Below are 12908 nucleotides of genomic sequence, written 5' to 3'. Positions count from 1 at the left end.
CAAAGAATAGAAATGGGCCTGAAATCAGATGGGTTTTCGGGCTTGTTGACCTTTCTGACGGGCGTGATAAGTCCTTTTTTCCAGGCAGCTGGAAATCGTGCGTAGGATAAGGAATAATTAAAGATTTCAAGGATAAATGGAAGTAGGAACTGTGTGGCTTTATGAACAAACATAATAGAAATATTATCATGACCTGGGGAATTAGATTTCGTCTTCTTAAGGTGCTTCAGGGCAACATCCGGAGTGATGTGTTGAAAAAAGAAATTATTGGCATCAAACGGAACATGAAGGTCGTCAATGGTCGGTGCATCTGTTGCAGTGTCGCTGGTACTACTCGACAGAGAGGTAAAAAATTGATTTATTTGATCAATGTCAATATGACCTGGCAGGGCATTGGAACGCTGACGTACTAATCCGAGGTTCCTCAATTCACGCCATATGGACTTTTGGTCACCGAGTTTCGAGAGTTTTGATGTATAGTAATGGTGTTTGACTTCTGTTATGCGGGCTTTGACCATATTGCGATAATCCTTAAATGATTGGAAGTCTGCAGGCTTTCTGGTGCGAATATATATTCTACGAAGATGATTACGTTCGCTTATTAGATTACGGATTTCTTCATTAAACCACGGAGCGTGAATGCGCTTAGGATAGCACGTCACTAGAGGTGCCAGAGCATTGATACATTTCAGTAAATGAGAATTAAAGCAATCGACTTTAAGGTCAATACAGTCGGACTTAAAGATATCGCTCCAATCCAAAGCCGCAAGTTCATTCTGGAAAATACATTCGTCAAAGTTTTTAAGTTTACGGAATTTAAAAGGCTTTGGGGGTGTAGTATAGAGTTTAAATCGATAGGAAATGTGAATGAGATCATGAGCTGACAAAAAGGGGACAGGCATTTGAGAGTATGAGATCACCTTATCAGGGTCATCAACAATAAACAGATCGAGTAAAGTATGACTGGTTGCTGTATGATGAGTAGCAGTAAACGGAACTAAATGAAGATTGTTACACAAGGTAAAATTCCTAATATACTGACTATCAGATTTGACTTGGAGGAGATCAGAGTTAAAATCTCCAGTTATCACAACGTTGTTGTAGGTGGGAAGAAAACGAAGAAGGTCGTTTTCGAAAACACTCATGAACCCAATTTTGGGAGGACGATAAACAACACATAATAATAGCTTAAAGTATTTGGGCTGATGATGTCGACAAAAAGATACTCCGGCCGGGAACAGTAAGTTGAGGGAGAAGAGGCAACGACTGAGACCTGAAGATCCTGGCGAATAAATAGTCCAACACCACCTCCCGCTTTACCAAGACGATCATGCCTCAGAAGATTGAAGTTGGGCAAAGACACTAGGACATCAGGGATGTCGGGTTTAAGCCAAGTTTCAGTGAGGCATATGATATCAAAAGAACATTGGGAAAAGTAAAGTCTGAATTCGTCAATATGGGCGTGCAAAGATTGGCAATTAACACAACATATCTTAATGCAGTTAGATTGAAAAACTCTTTGAACCAGATGGCAGCCCTTGGGTTGACAAGTTGGTTGCTAATCCACCAATGAAGAAAGTTTATCAGTATCCTCCGTCGAAGAAATGGCGAGGCGCTCGGAACCGTCTTCTTTGCGAATGTAAATCCTTCCATTGCGCACCCAAACATACTTGATTTTGCCATTTTTCTTCAAGTCGCAAACCACTGAGTACAGTTTACGATTGAAAGGCGTAAGGGATTCATTTACGTACACTGGGGCCGCAGGAGAGAGGCTGAAGCCTATATCTTTGGTAGTGAAATTTCTCTTCCCACTACGGGCGGCGACAACCTTAGAGGCGAGTGAATGCCGAAGAAAACGGACTATCACTGGGTTAGGTGAATCAGACCCTTTGCCATGCAATTTAAGGCGATAGCAATAATCAAGGTCAGACACACTGATGTCCACACCAAGCGCTTGCCCTACGTTACAGACGATAGAGTCAAGGGTTTCACCAGCGACGAAGGGAACACCACGAAATTCAACAACATTTCGTAGCCACTCTTGCTCAGCCCTATTGAACTGAACTTGAAGACTCGAAACACGATTTGAAATTTGGATGTTGTCTTCAGATAGGTTGTCAAGGCGTTGGTTAAGGCTAGTGAGAGAAGCCGAAATACCTTTGAGGGCATCCGCATGATCAGTGATGCACTTTTGGATGTCGGAGAGAGACGATTTTATGTCCGAGTAACCCTCTTGAAGTTGCTTTACTCTATCAAGTAGCTCCTTAACCAGGTCAGCAAGAGGCTCTTCGGAAGATTTCCCTATGCCAGGTTTTAAGGGCGTGGAGTCAGAGCGAGAAGCACGTTGCCGAGATGTACAGGAATCACACACCCAGGTTTTCTGCAGGTCATCCAGAACTTGCAGGTCCCCATCGGACATAGCAACACAAGACGGATGGAAAAATGACTTGCACTCGCCACAGTTTAGGCCCTTTTGACCACGTCGAGAGCCTTGATTACACACACTACAGGTAGGCATAGCGAAAGCAAAGCAGGAGCTCTGAGGAGACAACCTTTCAGCTCGAGAGCAGAACTGGAACTGAAGAACTGAAGGTTATGGGCCCAGGGATCGTGCTGTGTGGTGATAGACGTTAGTGATTCGGTAAATTGGACATAATAGAAAAGGCGAGACCATGGCGTATCAAGATGAGTTGCTGGATTCGGATAGGCAAATGAATCCAATCCTGAGCAAGGATAATTACGAATATTGGAGGACCATGTCGGAGGCGTCGATGATTTTTCTGAACTGCTGGGACGCAATCAACCCGGGGCTGAGTGCAGACGAGTTGAAGAGACCAGAAAATATGCGCAAGGACAACAAGGCTCGCGCATACATTTTCCGGCATGTGCGCCCGGAGTATCTCACAGACATCAGCCATTTGAGTCAGCCAAGGAGTGTTGGGACACCTTAGAAGAGATTCATGGGAGGGCTACATCCATGGATATAGCTATGTGTCTCCGAGAGCTGGGTAGCATTGAGAAGACAGAGGCGATGGACATCTCAGCGTACACTGGGAGGATACAGGAGCTCTGCGGTAAATTAACCAAAAACGGCATCGTCTTCCAAGACCACGTTGTGGCCTCTTTTATATTGGCGGGACTCGTGAAGGATCCACAGTATTCTACGTATGTGAGAATAACAAAGATCAATGAGAGACTGACGTCGAGGGCGGTGAAGTCAGACCTTCTGCTTGAGGAGAGAAGGATTAATGCTGCGGAGTCCTCTGAGCATGGCAGTGCGTTGGCAGCGCGGAAGTTCAGCAGGACGAGAGCAGCCAACAACGGAAAGCAGAGGAGCACTGCTGATCAGAAATGCTATAAGTGTGGTAAGCGGGGCCACATTTCTTACCAGTGTGGTGCGCCGAGGGGAGACAAGTCGGAGGAAAGAAAAGGAAAAGGCGAGGAGTCACGGGAGAGACACGAGAAAGGAGGGGACAAGCCGAAGTTTAAAGGACTCATATCTGCGTTTGCTTTGGCTTGCTCCCAAAGAAAGTGTGTTAGTTACCTAGATTCATGTGCTTCGAACCACATGACGCCAGACCGTCACCGCTTCTTCGATTTCCAACCTGCCACCGGAGAAGTAAAGATTGGAAAGGGACGTCTGGCCGTGAAGGGGAAGGGAACTATTGTCATCAAGTTAGCAAACTCTTGTGGGGGCTGGACCTTGTCACTATCAAATGCTCTGTGGGTACCTGAGTTGGACGTGAATCTTGTGTCTGTCAGACAGCTGGCGAAGAAAGGTGTACAGACCGTGTTCAGATTAAATGAAGCGATTGGAGAGCATGATGACGGTGATGTGTTGTTCAATGCCTTAGTGGAGAATGATGTGTATTATTTAGAGACTGAGCCAGATGAGAGCTACGTCGCAAATGTTTCTGTCAACGATGAGTGCAATGGTGGTACAGAAATCGAAGTATTTCAGGCCAAAGCCTTCAAGAGTACGTTGTGGCACGAGAGATTAGGACATCTCCATGAAGGTGCTATGAACAGAATCCCAGGTCTTGATCTCAAGAAAGAGGATTCCAAAAGGGACGATGAGTTATGTGAAGTCTGTGTGAAGGGTAAAATGACTAAGTTGCCATTTCCGAAAGTTGCTCATCACAATTGTGAACGCCCTTTAGAAATTGTCCACAGTGACGTAAGTGGCAGGGCACAGTGTCAATCGTTGGGGGGAGGTCATTATTTTGTGACTTTCATTGATGATTTCTCTCGATTCACAAATGTCAGGATAATCAAGAAAAAAAGTGAAGTATTTAAATGCTTTAGAGAATACCAGAGAGAGGTTGAGGCTCAGCATCAGGTGAAAATAAGTGCTTTTCAATCAGGCAATGGTGGCGAATACACAAGTGTTGAGTTTGAGAATTATTTGAAGGCTGAGGGTATTCTGCATCGGAAAAGTGTGCCTAGAAACCCCGAGCAAAATGGTGTGTCTGAACGTGCCAATAGAACACTAGTGGAAATGGCAAGGTGTTTGCTTATTCAAGCAGGGCTTCCTGTTTTATTGTGGGCTGAAGCAATAAGTTCAGCATGTCATATCAGAAATTTGTGTCCATCGTCTGCAATTGAGAACAAAATTCCCTTGTAATTATGGAAAGGAGAGAAGGCTGACATCCAAGGGGAGCTTTCTAGATTGCGGGTGTTTGGTTGTAAGGTCTGGTATCTGGTGAGTCCAACTGGAAATAAGTTTGGCAGTAGGGCAGATGAAGGTATTTTTGTGGGATATGATAGAGAAGTGAAGGGGTACAGAATCTATTTGCCAAAAAGTAGGAGTGTCATTATATCATGTCATGTACGTTTTGAGGAGAGGGTGTTCCCGTGTAAAGAGGTGTGTGAAATCACTCACATTCCAAGGAGATGTAATGATTGGATATGGCATGTGGATGATGAAGGGACCTTTGACCCGGATGAGCCTGAAGTCCAGAGTGATGGTGAGTATGAGGAAGGAGATGGTGATTTTTTCTTGGAGAACTTGATGAATGGAGATGAAAATCATGAGGGGGTACTTGACGATGGGGTTAACTTGGGAGTTGAAAATGTACTTGCCCCTAGGAGGTCTTCCAGACTTCGAAAAGAAAAGACTCATTCTTGTTGTGGGAACATTGCAATGATTTGTAGGGCTCAAGATCTGTGTGTGTCCATTTCTGTAAATGATGCCTTAAGGGGAAATGAATCTGGAAAATGGAGATTAGCTATGGAGGCTGAATTAGAGAACCTTTACAAAAAGGATGTCTGGGACATTGTCAAGAGACCGTTAAATACAAATGTGATCGATTGTAAGTGGGTTCTAAGCATTAAAAGGGACTCAAACAGACCTAAGGCTAGACTTGTAGCAAGGGGATTCTGGCAGAGACCTGGGGTGGACTTCACTGAAACCTTCAGTCCAATTGTAAAACGTAGAACATTGAGGATTTTAATTGCTCTCTGTGCTGAGAATGAATGGTGTTATGAACACATTGATGTTGAGTGCGCTTACCTGAACAGTGTCTTAGATGAGGACATATATATGGAGCAACCTGAATTTTTTGAAATTGAGGGAAAGAATAGGAACCAATATGTGTGCAAACTTAAGAAAAGTCTCTATGGGTTGAAGCAAGCAGGGAGAATGTGGTTCAAACACATAAACAATATTTTGAAGGGTATGGACTTGAAACCTTGTTTGAGTGATTCATGTGTATATGTAAATGAAACTAAGGATCTCATTGTGGCCGTGTATGTTGACGATTTTTTGATTGTTGGGAAAAAGTCTATGATTGAAGGTTTTAAGGGCAAGATTAAAGAAAAGTTGGATGTCAAAATGTTGGGCTCTGACACCCAATTTCTTTCTGTTCATCTAACTATGCCTGACAGTGAGACGGTTGTGTTCGACCAATCTGCCCAAGTGAGTCAAATGTTAGAGTTATTTGATATTATGAATGAGACTGGGGTGTCAACACCTTTAGCTAAGGAGTGTGAAGCTGGTTTTGATATTGATTGTGATGAACCCTTTGATAAAAAATTGTATGAGCAAGCTACTGGTCATATAAAGTATGTTGCCACGGTAAGCCGTCCAGATGTTGCATGTGCCATAGGTAAACTAAGTCAAAAGTGTGTAAATCCTACCTTGTCTGATTGGAGAGCTGTGAAGCGTGTGTTTAAGTATTTGCTCAAAACGAAAGAGTTGAAACTTGTTTATCGAAAGACTGGAAAAACTTTAAGGGTGTTTTGTGATTCAGACTTCGCAGGTTGCACAGTGGACAGAAAATCCAGGAGTGGGTATGTCTTTATACTGGCTGGCAGTGCTGTGTCTTGGTTGTCAAGGAAGCAAAAGATTGTATCTCAATCAACATGTGAGGCAGAATTTGTTGCAATGCAGGAAGCAGCTAGAGAGGTTGTATGGGTATCATCCTTGTTGAAGGAATTAGGGCAATCCTTTTACTGTCCTCAACCATGTAAGATTTTTTGTGATAATCTGGGAGCCATTTCATGGTCCATAGACGAGGTTGTTGCTGAAAGTTCAAAGCATGTCCAAGTGCGTTACTTTTATGTCAAAGACTGTGTATCCAAGGGTTTAATAGTTTATGTGCACATCCCAAGCTCTGAAAATGTAGCTGACATTTTAACCAAGGGATTAAACCGTATAAAGACTCAGAAGTTCACTAAAGAATTGGGGCTGCAACTATGAGCAAAGGGGAGTGTTGAAGGGTGTGCTCAAGAGTTTCTTTATGTTTGTCTGCTATGATCCTGTATCGATTGTTCGATACTATCGATTGTATTGGATGATTGTCGATTGTGTGCGCGCGCACTTCCGGTGCACGCTAGTGGTCTCTCTGCGTGTGTTCGCGCCTAATGTACCATTGAGTTGTATCCGTTTATATCCGAATATATCTTGTTGAACTAACGCTGTGTGAATCTTATTACCACTGCCATAACTCCCTATAACATGATGCCGACATGTCATCATTCCCTGTTTATTGCTGAGCAAAGGAATAATGCATAGTGTGAACAAATGACCCACACAGCACACTCAAAATTTATACCGTATAAAAGTTGCATAAATGGATAGGTATAATATGCAAATAATATTCCGTCGATTATGCACATATTATGCGAATAATATGCACATAATATTTAAATATTATGCCGCCGTAAACTACTACTATAATATTGACATAATATGTATATTATTACATTGTTAGTAACATCCCATCGTTAATTATGATTCATATAAGAATCATAAATCAACAGCCACCCAGCAAACTCAAAAATCCTATTCAGTATAAAAGTTGCATAAATGGATAGGCATAATATGCAAATAATATTCCGTCGATTATGCACATAATATGCGAATAATATGCACATTATATTTAAATATTATGCCGCCGTAAACTATTAATAATATTGACATTGTATGTATATTATTTCGTTGTTAGTAACATTTTATCATTAATTATGATTCATATAAGAATCATAAATCAACGGCCACCCAGCAAACTCAAAAATCCTATTCAGTATAAAAGTTGCATAAATGGATAGGCATAATATGCAAATAATATTCCGTCGATTATGCACATAATATGCGAATAATATGCACATTATATTTAAATATTATGCCGCCGTAAACTATTAATAATATTGACATTGTATGTATATTATTTCGTTGTTAGTAACATTTTATCATTAATTATGATTCTTATAAGAATCATTAATTAACGGCCACCCAGCAAACTCAAAAATCCTATTCAGTATAAAAGTTGCATAAATGGATAGGCATAATATGCAAATAATATTCCGTCGATTATGCACATAATATGCGAATAATATGCACATTATATTTAAATATTATGCCGCCGTAAACTGTGATTGTATCCGTAAAAATCGATGATCATACATCCTCTGTATCAAAAAATGTGAAAACTTATGTTTTAATATATCACTAACAATTTCGTATCGTTCGCAGAATACTCCACAATTATTATTATTTTTTTATTTTACACACCGGCATATTCCGGTCTGGCGAGGTACGCAGCTTGGTAGCCATATTGCCGTTGTCCATGGCCGTTGTGTTGTTGTTCATTGTTGTTAGTTGTTGCCGTAGCCATATTGCCGTAGTTGGGAGAATTGAACGTCTATTGAAAAATCTAATATTAAAGAGGAAAAGATGGGTTTACGGAACTAATTTATGTCACAGTACTATTCTGGTAACGCATATACGATAAGGAATAATAAGCTTCATGGTATGAAGAACAGGACTTTATTTAAAATCAAAGTAAGTACACGTACGTGAGTCGTTGTCGTTTGTCATAGGGTAGAAAGCAAATCTGAAATTATCAGCTCCTAATTTTGAGTGTTATTCCCAGTACTTTAATTAATTTTTTTAATTACCTAAATGTATATCTTATGACGGTACTTTTTCAGTCAGAGTCCCAGCTTGAAAAGTGAAGGGAGGCTATTCCAAGGAAAGACGAAGTTTTGGCACTTAAGTACTGAACCAGGTTGTGAGCTGCACTTTCGCCCTGAAGATATCACGTACTTGATCATATATGCATATAATTATTTTAGTTTGTGATTATTAATGACAATATTATCTTTATTGTTTCGGAGTGCATTTTCAAGAACGGCTTGCTTACATCGTTTGCGTGATTGCTCGCCACAACTCTATGACTAACACAGAGATAATTATACGATTAGAAGACCTCTTTGTGGCTTGGAATCACATTTTGGACCATTTTTAATACATTCGCTAAGAAAAGACCGTAGATGTTCAACCATGCGGATGTCATGGAAGGAATCATCGCGAGTGTTGTGATTGTGAATTCGTGTGACATACTTTGTACTTTCTAATCGCAATTTCATGAGTAACGATTATGGAAGGGCGAATGTTTGTCATTAGATGTCATTCACATGATATTTAAACCAAATTTGCGATGATATAGGACTCCTAACTGAATATTTGTATATTTGTGATACAACGATGAAGGATTGTGCCTTGTTTTAGTGCAATGTACCTATGCTGTGTCTACATGAATGATTCATTAAATTTCTCCTCGTTTCCAGAAATCAATTTTTATTCATGTAATTTTCGAATATTATGCAACTGCATGTTATCACGCATCAACGGTATAAAATATGCATAAAAGGTTCGTAGATATGGTATAAAATGTGCATAACATGTACCTAAAGGTGCATACTAATGGTATATATGGGTATAATATGTGCGTATATTTAGCCACATCAATGGTATAAATCGTGCCTAAAAGGAGCATATAAATGGTATAATATGCGCATATATTTTTTAGGCCACATCCATGGTATAAATTGTGCATAATATGTACATAAAAGGTGCATATATATATGGGTATAATATGTGCATATATATAGCCACATCAATGGTATAAATCGTGCATAATATGTACATAAAAGGAGCATATAAATGGTATATATGGGCATAATATGCGCATATATTTTAGGCCACATCCATGGTATAAATTGTGCATAATATGTACATAAAAGGTGCATATAAATGGCATATATGGGTATAATATGTGCATATATATAGCCACATCAATGGTATAACTTGTGCATATTATGTACATAATATGTGCATATAAATGGCATAATGTCCTCATAAATTGCGATATTATGTGCATAATATGCGGAATATATGCACTGATGGAATGGCATAATGTTTGCATATATACGGAATATATGAGGACATTATACCATTTATATGCACCTTTTATGTACATAAAAGGTGCATATATTCCGTATATATGCAAATATTATGCCATTCCATCACTGCATATATTCCGCATATTATGCACATAATACCGCAATTTATGAGGACATTATACCATTTATATGCACATATTATGTACATAATATGCGCGTTTTATACCATTGTGGTGGCATAATATTCGCATAATATTTGAATATTATGTGCATATTATGCCATTCCATCACTGCATATATTCCGCATATTATGCGCATAATACCGCAATTTATGAGGACATTATACCATTTATATGCACATATTATGTACATAATATGCGCGTTTTATACCATTGTGGTGGCATAATATTCGCATAATATTTGAATATTATGTGCATATTATTCACTTTGTGCTGTGTGGGGAGTAACACATGTGCATAGCCAACATTACAATTGTTTTTTTTATCATGTTGTGTTCTCGACATGTTCAATGCTCACATTGAGCATGTTGTTTCAGAGCTGTAACATATGTTTTGTTTTTAAAATGGGCTGCTTTGTGATTAAAAAAAATCATTTATTTGCTTATAAAGTTGTACTCATCACTGGTCAGCCCTATTCTTGAGTATAACAGTGTTATGTGACATCCTTATTGTAAATTACAAATAAATAAAATTGAAAGAGTGCAAAACAGATTTTAAGGAATAGTAAAGTACTGCGCTGGATTCATTGCTCAACATATCCCTTACAGAGAATCCCTTCAAATTTTGGATAATCGACCGCTGTTGGTCAGAAGGAAACAGAATGATCTGATATTTTTATGTTAACTACATATGTCACAACATATGTTACGTTGTGCTTGTCTTAATGATAATTGTTTTGTTATTTCAAATAAGAAATTCAATACTATCTTTGTAAAATTCTATGTGGCGGATGCCTTTCCTGCTCCAAGCAATGTGTGTTTAAACTTATATTTGGTGGTGCCCAGACCATAACTAAACACATAGGTTCAAGACAATTGGGAATAGAACAAGCATGTGGCAATAACACGAACGATCTATGGAAACTTCTCAAACCGCCATCTTTATTCGGCGTACCACTTGTACCACCTTAACCACATTACATATTCATACATAACCAATGACACACCTCCCTCCGAAATCTTTCACACCTTTAGATTTCTTTTTGAACAGTACAATATAATTACAGGATGAACAATTATAGATTAATTCTTTGCACTGGTTTAACCATTCTTCCACTCCTAGTAAGTACAACATTCTTATTAGTTGCTCCACTCTCATGAGCCATACAGTTAACATTTTCATGCATTTTTCCACTAACATTTGGTACATTGACATGTTCAGGAATTATAAAATTTTCCTTTACAGTATCACTCCCCATATGGTTTAAGTTAGAAACATCTTCATACAATGGAAATAGACATCTCTCATCACTTGAGGTTTTTTACTTTTTCAATTGATAACTATTACGTCTAACCACTGATCCAGTTCTATCTACCTTAATCCAATATGATTTTGGTTCATCTGCCTTTTTTGTGATAGTTGCTTTTTCCCAACAATTGTCTTTTGAACTTCTAACCACTACCTTCTCCCCCCAAAAAAAAGATCCTCCTCCTTCCTGTGAGCTTGCTTGTTATACCATCCTTCCATCTTACTTTGTCTTGCACACAGTTTTTCATACACATCCATTTGTATTTCGGGTTCTAACTGGCATAGAGATATCGGCAACCTAGACCTCATAATGCGACTATTTAGTACTTGAGATGGTGACGCTCCTAAGCTAATGATTGGACTGTTATTATACTCCATTAGAGCTTCATGAAAATTAGAACCATCTTCAAAACACTTTTTTAACAACGTTTTGCCAACACTTACTCCTTGCTCAGCTCTACCATTACTTTGATGATAATGAGGGGTACTTGTTCTAAGAGTAATATCTCTTTCTTGGAAATAACTTTGACACAATTGTGACATGAAAGGTACATTGTCAGCTATAACAGTCTTTGGAAAACCTGTCCATTTGAATATTTGTTGCATAGCATTTATTACTGAATGTGCTGACTTATCTGGGATAATAGATACTTCTAACCATTGTGAAAAATAATCAACAATGACTAAAAAAGACTTGTTCCCAAATTGAAATAAATCTGCTCCTACCTTTTCAAATCTAAATTTAGGCACAGAGTGAGGGGTCAATTTCTCTTTGGTTTTAAATGGCCTAAACTTTTCACAGGGTCTGCATTTCTGAATATACTCAGCAATCTGACTTGACATGCCTGGCCACCAAAATAATTGGTTTGCTTTGGCAATACTTTTATTTACCCCTGTATGTCCCTTGTGTACAATATCCAATACATATTGCCTCATTGATTTAGGAACAATGATTTTATCACCAAGATAGAGCATTCCTGCTTCTACAAATATATCACATTGTTTGTTGTAATAAGGTTTACACTCATTACCAACCTTCTCATTTTTGGGCCACTAATTCACTAATGGTGTGTTACGAATCGCAATCAATGCCTTTCGTTTTCTTTGAAGAAGGAAACTACCCTATTTGGCACTCACATATGTTCATAGAACTTTGGCTCTTCTCCATCTCTTTGATTTGTGTCGACAGTTTTTCGTAATCACTCATGGTGGCTTCAGCTACACCTACATCAGTTTATTTTATGCTCGATGACTCAGTTTCAACCCGATGGTTGATTTGGATAGGTGAGGGCAGAGTTCACCCTGGCCTAAGGCACAAGTTCTTTGGGGTGTCTGAAGGCGTAACTCCAGTATTGAACCCGGCACCCTTGGATTGATATTTAAGCCCTCTACGCACTAGGCTCTCATGCTCCCCCTTAGGCGGTTTTAGGGGTGGCACGTGCCTCCTCCCATCCCCAAGAAGTTCCGGCCCTGGGTCGAGGCGTCTTTTTTTCACGATGGTTTACTCATGGAGAAGGTGAAGTAGGAAGAGGAATGACAAAGTGCTTTCGGAACACATGCCTCACTCAGCGGTAGCCGGAACCAGAATGACTTCACTCAGGATTTTCCCAGCATTATACTTGTTGCTAGCCGTCGCGTTTTCGCACAATTGAAATGTTTCACTTTTCATTTTATCGCGAAAAATAGGTATCGTCATTTAAAAATCTAAACGCGTGAAATACGTACTCCAAGAGT

Source organism: Ischnura elegans, chromosome 11, assembly GCF_921293095.1.
Source record: "Ischnura elegans chromosome 11, ioIscEleg1.1, whole genome shotgun sequence".
Taxonomy (NCBI): domain Eukaryota; kingdom Metazoa; phylum Arthropoda; class Insecta; order Odonata; family Coenagrionidae; genus Ischnura; species Ischnura elegans.
This window is presented reverse-complemented; position numbering follows the sequence as displayed.